Here is an 11058-nt window from a genome sequence, read left to right on the forward strand (position 1 = left end):
GTGCTTTTCCTGAGGCTCTTCAAGCTGAATCTATGGTCTTGGATATGATCACAGAGACTATCCCAAGTGACTATAAAGAACATGTCCACCCCTGCCTGGTGTGGCTCAGTGCACTGAGCACAGGCCTGTGATCCAAAGGGTCAGCAGCTTGGTTCCCAGTCAGGGCACATGCCTGGTTACTGGCCAGGCCCCTACCAGGGGGCCAAGAAGAGGCAACCACGTGTTGATATTTCTCTCCCTCCTTCTTCTTCCATTCCCTTCTCTCTAAAAACAAATAAGTAAACTCTTTTAAAAAAAAGTATGTCCACGTTCACTTCTGTGGGCCACTCAGAAACTCCTTAGCATGTCTCTGCCATCAACGCAGACACTCAAACTGGAGACCTGGAAGCCCATGGGGGCTGCCCCACTGGCCTCACTTCTGCATCGAGTAATGCCGTGACCCAGGAAGTAGACATTTTTCTCATTGGCTGGACTCTGAAGTAGAAATTGGGTTTTAACCTTTATTCACTGATTTTCATTTATTTTCACAGACACTATTGCTCATGGTCTGTCTGATGATTGACACCACACAGCACAGCTTCTACTGCTGAGTCTAAATGATGTGCCTGATAATCAGTGAACAAATGGTAGGTAAACAAAAATGTATTTCTGTTACTCAGAGAAAGAAAACATCTCTTCTCCTAATTCAGAGGTCACTGACTAAAGATTTTTTAAGTTTTTTAGAGTGAAATTTGTCGGAGTATATTTGGTTAACGTTGTATAAACTTCAGGTGTAGAATTTGTAATGTGACATCTGCCCACTGTGTGTGTGCTCACTGTCCAGGGTCTGATCTCCTGTCATGTGGGCTTTGACCCCTTTAGTCTCTTCATCTTTATTCATCCCCTCTTTTCTTGTAATCAACCATAGTACTTGTCTGTGAGTATGTCTATTGTTTGTTTGTGGTTTTTATTTATAAGGTTTTTTTAAATGTTTTTTTAAAGATTTTATTTATTTATCTTTAGAGGGAAAGGGAAGGAGAGAGGGAGAGAAACATCAATGTGTGGTTGCCTTTTGTGCGTCCCCTGCTGGGAACTGGCCTGCAGGGAACCTGCCTGCAACCCTGGCATGTACCCTGACTGGGAATCGAACCGCGATTGTCTGGTTCGCAGGCCTGTGCTCAATCCACTGAGCTACACCAGCCAGGGCTATTTATAAGTTTTATAAGAGTAAAAGGATAGAATGTGTCACCTTGTCCACTTGATTATCAGTGTCCTCCTTCCTGAGGTCCCACTGTAATGGGAATCACATGACAGACAAGTGTCTCCTGGGATTTTTCCCACAGAGAGATCTTTCTGCATACCTCTTCCCAAGTTATATTGTCAGCAATATTATCATATTTGTTTGAGGTTTCTAAGTATTGATGTAAAATACTGGCCATCCCTGGCCAGGCAGCTCAGCTGGTTACAGTATCTTCCTGACAGGCCAAGGTTGCATATTGATTCCCCAGCTAAGGCAGATGCAGGAATCAACCAGTGAATGTGTCACTAAATGGAACAGCAAGTTGACGTTTGTCTGTCTCTTTGTCTTTGTCTACCCTGTCTCTGTCTAAAAATCAATACATTTTTAAAAACAGTAATAAAAATGAAGTAAAATATTGGCCAGATGATAGAAATCATGTAACTGCATATCTTGTCCTTTATGCTTTCATCCAAGGTCATGATGAGGGGCACATGTTCCTATGGAGGTTTTTCTTCACCCTCTGTCCTTCATGAATGTCCCATAGATGTCCTGTCACTTTGGAGCCATCCACTTCCTAGTTGTGCCTCCTGACTTTCCTCAATGATCTGGAAACCAGGCCACGGTTTTCCCCCTCTGCCCAAGGTCATCAGAAGCTCCCAGCATGTACACAGGTGCAGACTGATGGAAAGACACACTAAAGACTAAGACATTTGGGCCACTTCATTAAATCCTTTACCTGTGCCCTGAGTGTTAGCCCAGGTGCAATGGCGTATGTAACGCTTTAATAGATGTCATAGTCTTCCTGTGTGTGACATCAAGCCCAGGTAATAATGGGCAGCTGAGGATCCATGGCATCCTGGTGGCCATGGTCCAGTGCTTATTCTTTGAAACCAAGGAAACCCTGTGGGACAGATCACAGCTCATTTTGAGAGGTGATTAGAACCACTTCCTGAGACTGTCAGCTCCTCCAAGGTGGGACTGCTTTGGGCCTCAGAGGGATGAAGGCACCGTGATATCCAGGTGGACCTCAGCCTGCACCTGGGGCCCCTGCCCCACCACGGACCATATAGAGCCAGGGTCCCTCAGAGCTTCTGGAATGGGACTTCTGTTCACCATGTTTTCACAACTGACTCACCAAGGAGGACGAGGTTTGCCAGCCTATGGGCCCAGGCCCTGTTCTCTCTGGGACTGTGAAGATAAGGGCCTCCTGGAGGGGCCCCAGCCCTGTGTCCATCCTCCACAGGCTTTCTCAGTCTTGACACCCCAGTGACAGAGGATCAGGGTTCTTGACTCCGTTGTTTCTGCTATGCAAAGATTTTGGTGGTTGAGTGAAGGGCTGGGGTGATTTCACTCCCGGGACTACATTTGCATGAAAGAACTCTGCTTGATAATGTGACTGAAGTTAGAAATGCCAAGTCGTTATTCGAAGATGCTGTCATTGTTTTTCTGTAAGAGCAAGTCCTCAATTCCAAATCCTGAACATTCACTCTGTGATGCACCTCCAGTTCCTCCTGAGGCTCAAACAGAGTCCCTGTCATATCTGTGACAGCTTATGGCCCCTGTCACAGAGCACCTGGCACAGCAGCCTGGACCAGTGACAGAGCCTGTATTTTCCTGGGGCCAGCTCTAACCGAGCAGCTGCTCAGGCCACTGCACCATTTGATGCAGAAAGTGGTCCTGAGAACGGGGCCGTGTCCAACATGCAGAGACAGCTGGGTGCTGGGATCCTTTTTGGTTGAAGGAGGTAGTGAACCGTGTGAATCACCATTTCCTGTGAAGCCATTACCTGTCCTGCATGATATGGTAGACTATAAATGTTTCCAGAGGGAGGGGACTCCTGTGTTTTAGTCAGATTTTCCCCACAACTTCTGGCTCTCCTGGTGTCCATTGTAGAGCACAGCAGTACTGTTCCCACTGCTGGGTGCCCCAGCATCACCACATCCTTGTAACAGAGCAGTAGGAGGGGTGGCCTGTGCAGGGAAGAGGCAGCCAAGACTCTGCAGACAAACTGAGGCTGAGAGGTAGAGGGGCCCCTGAGGTGAGAGACTGAGGGTGCATTTCCCACCGTGACTCAAGAGGAAACTGCTATGGTGAATGTTGGATACATTTGCAGGAGAGGACAGTGCCCAGGTCAGCAGTTGCACACAGTTGTCAGGTGAGGTGTGAGTGTGCTCCCCAACAGTCCACGTTGTGCGGTGGCAGGAGGTGGGTGACCGGTGTGATCATTGACAGTCATTCTGAGTTTATTTATTCAGTCATTGCTCAAGCAGATAAAGAATATAATGAAGATTCGTGGGAACTAGTACCCCTGCACCTTGACAGTGGCACACTTCTGTCATCCACCCAGGTGTATATGTAGCTTCTGACTCACTGGTTTCCTGGGTGCGGGCGGTTCTCACAGCTTCTGTTCAGACTTTCCCACCCTAGCACCTCACTCCCTATTGATCCACTGTGGGGATCTTTCAGCTCCTACATCTGCTTCAGGCTTGCATTCTAGAACTAGGGGACAAGGACAGGATTGGGCCTGGATAGACACGACAGACCTGAACCAGAACCCCATTGGCCAGCTGACCCTCAGTGCCTTTTCCTTGACCTAGGATCACAGTCACCTTTTGGGTGTCATAGGAGCAATGTCAGTTCTGAACCTGTCCCCCAGTATTATCAGTTCCATTATACCCCACCAGGAAGGAGCATTCCCACTCATATTCTTCTTCTCTCATTGTATACACTGGAAAACTCAGAAAGTGTTGCATAGTTTCCAAGGTTCAGTCCATGTCCCTCACCTTTAGGGTCCTGTAGGCACTTGAGTCTGTTCAACGTGGCACCTGAGCCTGGTCAACGTGGCACCTGGCTGCAGGGAGGCCATTAGTGCTCTTTCTTTTGAGTGTATTTTCTGCACATTTTGCCAATCTGTGATGAGTCCTGATTTATTCCAGTTTTCATCACCATGTGGTTACAACTCTCCTAATTGACCCCTCTGCTCTCTTCTCTTCTGAGTTGGGATCACTGACAACTAAAACTCTTCTGTTACTGAAACTTCTCCAGCTGAATCTAGGCACTTGAGTGGAATCTTCGAGGAGATCAGCAGCTGTGATTACGGATCACAGACCCCACGTCACCTGGTGTGGGGACCGTGCAGGGATTCTACAATATCCCTGCCTTCCCTATAGGTGCTGAGACTGCACCGAGGAAATATGGTGGATCCTCACGCTGTTCTCCCCCCACCATCTGATGATGCCTCACACCGACATTTAGAGTGTTCTGGACTGTGTGACCTTTGGAATCATAAATTGCCTTTTCAACTATTAATCTTTGTATGTCTTTATTTTCATAGAAACTCTTCCACATTAAATGTCTGATGGATACACCATACAACACACTCCCTACTGCCAAGTTCAGCAGATGTTTCACCAGATCCTTAGTGTACTAAGGTAACTAAACAAAAATAGTCTTATATTATTTTAAAAAATAGGAAGAATGTCTATATTTTTAAATTGTTGTGTTTTTTTTCTTTTTACGCAATTTGTTGAGTGACACAAATTGACAAGAGTTAAACAAGTTTCAGGTACACAATTGCACAACACTTAGTACACTGTACTGTGAGCTCACCACCCCTAGTCAAGTCTCTCTCCATCACCATTTATACCCCATAACCTCCTTCACCCCCCAACTTCTCTCCAGCAGTCACCACACTGTTGTCCATGTACATGACATTGGTTAATAACATATTGTGAATTTCAGGTGTGCAACTGCATGTATACAACTCATACATACTCCAGTGTGAGCTCACCCCCAAAGTCTTATGTCATTTCATTAAGTTGAATTTGACCTCTTCGTGCTCCTCCACTGCCTTCCCCTCTGTTATCCACCATTCCATGGGTGTGCCTACGAGTGTGTTTGTCATCGATGTTTTGTTTCTTTCCTTCACCCCAACTCCATATCTACACTCTTCTTAAATAAGATGAGGGCTCAGTAGCTTTTTTTTTTGAAGTTTTAAAATTAAATTTAAGGGGGTAACATGGCTTAATATCATATAAATTTGAGATGCACACCTCCATGTATACAATCCATACATAGTCGTCTGTGTGGTCACCCCCTGTTTCATAATGTTGAATTTGACCTCTACTTTCCTTGTGCTCCTCCACTCCCTTCCCCTGTAGTATCTACCATTCCATGTGTGTACCCATGAGTGTGTTTGTCATTGTTTTTGTACTTTGTTAGTTGGTGGCTTTTGGTGTCATATACCACATCTGAGTGAAATGACAGACTATGTCCCCATATCCATGTGATAACTGAAGTCTCCCTCTCCAAGGCCACACTGTCCTGGCATTGCCTGAGACAGAAGGTTTCCAGGGTCAGACTGTCCACTGAGGAGCCCTGTTCACCCACCTGTTCCCCAGAGGTCAGTGCCCACATGCTCAGTATCATGTTCCCTCAGGTCCCTGATCACTGACACAGACTGCAGCCCAGTGCCGTCAGTCAGCCTGTGATGGTGCATCTAGGCATTAACCTTTCCAGCCAAGTGAATGATGAGGTGAAACCCTCTGGAGGGGTTTCCCTGAGCTTCTCTCCTGCATGGATGTCCACATATGGCCTGTCATGCTGCTGCTGTCTTTTTTCTGACATTTCATCCCCATCTTGCTAAAAGACCTAGGAACCTTCCATGATTCTCCGTCCTCCATGCACAGACACATGGGCTCCCTCAGGGCCAAGGCCGAGATACACACACTGTACAGCATCAGTTCCAAGGGTGTTGTGGCTACTGGTGACACAGCTGCTTCCTCCTGCAGGGTCTGCCCAGGGGCCGTCCTGTGGGGACCACAGTGAGTGGGTGCTGGGTCTCCCTGTGTGTGTTCTGTATGACTCTGTGGGTGACATCACAACAGGTCACTATGGACGCTCAGGTGCCATGGTAACCTGGTGACCTGTGGTCAAACATTCCTCCTCTTAAACCAAGGAAACCCTTTGGAACAAATCACAGTCATATGGAGGGGTAATGGTAATATCTTCCCATGAATTATTGCTCTTTTTATCTAGAACTGCTTTGAACTTCAGAGGGGATGAGTCCACCTGTGGTGCCCCCGAGGACCTCAGCCAGAGCCTGGAAGCCCTGCCTCCCCACAGCTCCCTTTGGGCAGGAGCCTTTGTAGATTGGACCCTTTTGAATACAAATTCCTGCCCAGGTCTCCAGAATCCAGTGACCCCTGAGTATCAGCTTCATCAGTGTCTGAGTCCAGTGTCTTGTCTTTTCGGAGACTTAGAGGTAAGGACATGTCGGAGGGCTGGCAGACTGTGGTCGGTCCTCCACACTCTTTCTCAGTCATGACATGAGGCTACAGGATGTAGAGTCTTAGATTCCAGTTTACTGGGTGGAGATGATTTCTGAATAAAAGCTGGTAGTTGCCCCACTCACGTTTCTGCATTTTCAGAGATGAAGCACATTTGCCATTTTTGATTCAAAAAATAAGGCCAATTGTTTTCACTCAGAGGCCAGCAGTTATTTGTGTGTGATGTGAAGAAGTTGGCTGAAAATGCTGAGTGTGTTCCCTGGGGTTCAGCCCCAGGTCTTCCTGAGGCTGCAAACAGAACCTCTATCTGATAGTGACACTTCTAGGACCATCTAGTCCATATCAACACATGGCCCAGGTCACAAGGCAGCTGGGGCTGGCAACCCTGTCCCACAGCCCTCTGTGTTTCTGGGCCTGTGTCCATCTGAGCAGATTCTCAGCTCCCCCCACATGTGGCCTGCAGACCCCAACACGGCTGAGCAATGTGCTGCCTTCAGCATCAGAGGCCCCTGGGTGCTGGGCCTCTTCATCCTGTGTTGCAAGAGGGGCCGCATCCACAGATTACTGCTTACCTGGCAGCTTTTACCTGTCCTACTCAGTATCATTATACTGTAAGTGTTTGACCGAGGGAGAAGCCCCCTGAATTTGAGTCTGAACCGTTGCAAAATTCTTACCCTCAGAGTCTGTCAGGAAGTCCTAGCAGCACTGTGCCCACTCACTGGTACAGGAAGTATCACATCATCCTCCTCCTAGAACAGCAGGAGTGACCTTCTGTTGATGGAAAAGGCAGTCAGGTCCTCTGCAAACTAGGTGGGGACAAGGCTGCAGAGGGGTGGTGTCCTGAGATGGGACAGTGAAGGGATGTGCAGGCCTGCTGGCTCAGTAAAATTAACTGTGCTGACGTGTGGTCCACATGACTGGAAAGGCATTTCCAGATCAGTACCAGCTGTGGTACTGTGGGTACCAGCAGATGCCAGAACTGAGGTTGCTCAACCAGGGTAACCACGTGGCTGCCGCAGCAGTGAGAGTCACATGTAGTAACAGTTTGCCTCAATTTACTGTCATTTTCTAAACTTTTTCTCTTTCTTCTCCTTGGTCTTCTCCTTATTCTTTCTGTTTCTCTCCCCCGTATTTTTTTTTATTCTTCACAAGTCTAATAAGAAGTGGAATGTTGTTGTGGTGGGAATCAGCAGTCCTGAATGTTCTAAATCCACCCAGGTGTGTGGACAGCGTTTGACTTACTAGTTTCCTGCATGCAGGCAGTTCTCATGGCTTCTGTTTAGACTTTCCAATTATATAACCCTCATTGCCAAGAAACAGGTGTGGAGAATGTTTCAGCTGCTACATCTATTTCTCTTACGCATTCTAGATCTAGGGAACAATAACATGTTTGGCATGGTGACATTTTGACCCACTTCAGAATGGTCCTGATCTAATACTCCACTGCTCAAATTGGTCAGCTCCCCTAAAAGCTCCTAGTGTTAGTGCAGGGTCACAGTGACACTCTGGATTCCTAATCCTAGTTCAGTTCAGAACCAGAGTCCTGTGGTATGCTTCTTAGGTTTCTCTCCAAAACAAGGTTACTCTGATGAAGACTCTCATTTTCTTCAGCAGGAAGTCAGACATGAAGGAAGGTTGACATAGAAATGTTCTGTTGTCTTTTGGAAACTGGGCCAGAGGATCTGGTCCTTCTTCACTGAAGAATTCTAAGAATCTACACTGGCTCAGGACAGGTTATTGGTTGAGGGACACACAGAGTGTCTTATGGTTCCAGCTCCACCACTGTTCACTGCATCTGGGATGCTTCTGCTTACACAGGTCACGTAGGATGCGGAGCTCACTGTCTTCACACCCAGGAGCCCCTGAATTAAATACCAACCCCACAGTTCAGTTCTGGTCATTTCCTGGTGCTTTGAGTTGCTGTCTCTTAGGGTGATCAGATCTACTGAGTGTTTAGTGATAGGACAAGGTCCTTTGGCTTTTGCTACCTCAGGACCCAATTTATTCCCTCACAATTTTGTGTTTTTATTGAATTTACTGGGGGTGACACTGATTAACAAAATGATACAGGGTATGCCATGGGGACACTCCAAATTGGGAAATAGGACCTAAGTGACAACCCACTCCAACATTCCTGTCCCCCTAAGCTCTTGGATTCCCACGTCCACATCAAAGGAAGGAGCAGTAGCTTTTCCATGTGACAGTTTCTGTGCCATCACTGATGCTTTCTTGAGCCAAACACCCCCTAAACATTCACAGCCTTTTCTGTTAGCCCAGATATAGCTACAGATATAAATGCAGAGTCTTCTTGTTGGACCCAGATTAATGAACTTCATTTACATTCATTTATGTTTCTTTTTGACATTATTGTCCACCATTCATTGTTTACAGACATATTGCATATTGTTCTCTCTGTATGTTTCTAAATCACATAGTTCTTCCCAATTATTTCATACTTCCACATGGTTACCTCTTTGTCTCTTATTTTAAAGGTCCTACTGTGACTTGACTCCAGGTTACCCTTGTGTGTTTCCTCTCGCACAGTTGTCCATCTGTGACCAGTCCTGAATTATTCTAGTTTCCTTCAGTGTCAGTCACATCTCTACAATGAACCATTCCCAGATTTCCAACCTCTGGTTTGGAAACACTGAGGACTAACACAGCTCTTTTCCTGAGGCTCTTCTGCTGAATCTCCCCTCTTAGATATGATCATGGAGACCGTTTCAAGTGACTTTAAAGAATATGCCTGTGAGCCACGCAGAAAGTCTTTTACATGTCTCTATGCCATTACCACAGACACTGGAAGTTGAGATCAGGAAGCCCATGGGCTGCCCCCGTGGGCATCACTCTCGTGTTGAGTGTCGCTGTGTCCCAGGACTTAGACGTTGTCCTGAGTGGCTGGACTCTGGAAGCAGAAATAGCATTTTAATGCTTATTCATTGATTTTTTTTATTTTCACAGAGACCATGGCTCATGGGCTGTCCACTGGTGATACCACACAGCATACTTTCTACTACCAAGATTCAAGAGATGGTACATGTGATGCTTAGAGTGAGCAAAAGGTGAGGAAACAAAAACATATTTCTGTTTTTCAAAGAAAGAAAGCATCTCTTCTTCTTCTGATTCACAGGTGACCAATTAAAGGTCTTTTAATTTTTTTTTTAGAATGAAATTGGTTGGGGTACATTGGTTAATGCTATATAAACTTCAGGTGTATAATTTGGGGCATGACATCTCTCCATTCTGTATGAGCTCACTGTCCAGGGTCTGATCCCCTCTGTCACCTGGGGTTTGACCCCTTTAGTCTATTCATCTTTGTTCATTCCCTTTTTTCTTCTAATCAACCATACTACTCTTTTTGTCTGTTAGTCCATCTGCTATTTATTTGCATTTTTATTTATATGTTTAATAGAAGTGAAAGGATAGAATGTATCATCTTGTCCACTTGATTGTCAGTGTCCTCCTGTGTGAGGTCGCACTGTGATGGAAATCACATGACAGACAGGTGTCTACTGGGATTTGCCCATGGAGAGAGATCTTTCTGCATACCTCTTCCCAAGTTTTATTGTCAAGAAAATTAACATTTTTAAATTATGGTTGTTTTATTTTTATTTATTTATTTATTCATTTTAATTTTATGTTTTATTTTTTTATGTTTTATTTTAAATGTTGTTCAAGTACACGTTTCTGCCCTTTACACCCCCACAGCCCCACAGCACACCCCCACAGCATACCCCCACAGCCTCCCCATCTCCCTCCCATCTCCACTCTTCTTTTTATTGTTCATGTGTTTTTTATACTAGTTCATTCAAATCCTTCCCCCCTCTCTCCCCTCTGGTCACTGTCAGCCTGTTCTCAATTTCAGTGTCTTTGGTTATATTTTGCTTGTTTGTTTGTTTTGTTGATTAGATTCCTGTTAAAGTTAGATTATCTAGTATTTGCATTTTGCTGCATGGCTTATTCTGCTTAGCATAATGCTTTCCAGTTCCATCTATTGTGTTGCAAAGGGTAGAAGCTCTTTCTCTCTTTCTGCTGCATAGAATTCCATTGTGTAAATGTACCATAGTTTTTTGATGCATTCAGTTACCGATGGGCACTTGGGTTTCTTCCAGCACTTGGCTATTGTAAATTGTGCTGCTATGAATAATGGGGTGCATAGGTTCTTTTGGATTGTTGTTTCAGGGTTCTTAGGATATAGTCCTAGTAGTGGAATTGCTGGGTCAAAAGGCGGGTTCATTTTTAGTTTTCTGAGACATTTCTATACTGTTTTCCATAGTGGTTGTACCAATCTACAATCCCACCAACAGTGCACTAGGATTCCCTCTTTTCCTCAACCTCTCCAACACTTGTTGTTTGTTGCTTATTTTATGATGGCCATTCTCCTCAGCGTGAAGTGTATCTCATTGTGGTTTTAGTTTGCATCTCTCTGATAGCTAGCGAGAGCATCTTTTCATGTGTCTCTGGATCCTCTGTATGTCCCCCTTGGAGAAGTGTCTGTTCAAGTCCTCTGCCCATTTTTTAATTTGGTTGCTTGTCTTAGAGTAGAGTTGT

The 11058-nt window shown here is 45.5% G+C and overlaps 1 long non-coding RNA gene across 1 annotated transcript; it reads left to right on the forward strand.

The window, feature by feature from the left end:
• The first annotated feature begins 536 nt into the window (after positions 1-536).
• On the forward strand, positions 537-9551 carry LOC119038633 (uncharacterized). Its single transcript, XR_008390392.1, has 3 exons — positions 537-626; positions 4554-4650; positions 9469-9551. It is a non-coding gene; the product is annotated as an uncharacterized LOC119038633 (long non-coding RNA).
• Positions 9552-11058: the final 1507 nt, after the last annotated feature.

The sequence above is a fragment of the Artibeus jamaicensis genome, unplaced genomic scaffold, assembly GCF_021234435.1.
Source record: "Artibeus jamaicensis isolate MK-2021 breed Jamaican fruit bat unplaced genomic scaffold, CSHL_Jam_final scaffold_612, whole genome shotgun sequence".
Taxonomy (NCBI): Eukaryota; Metazoa; Chordata; class Mammalia; order Chiroptera; family Phyllostomidae; genus Artibeus; species Artibeus jamaicensis.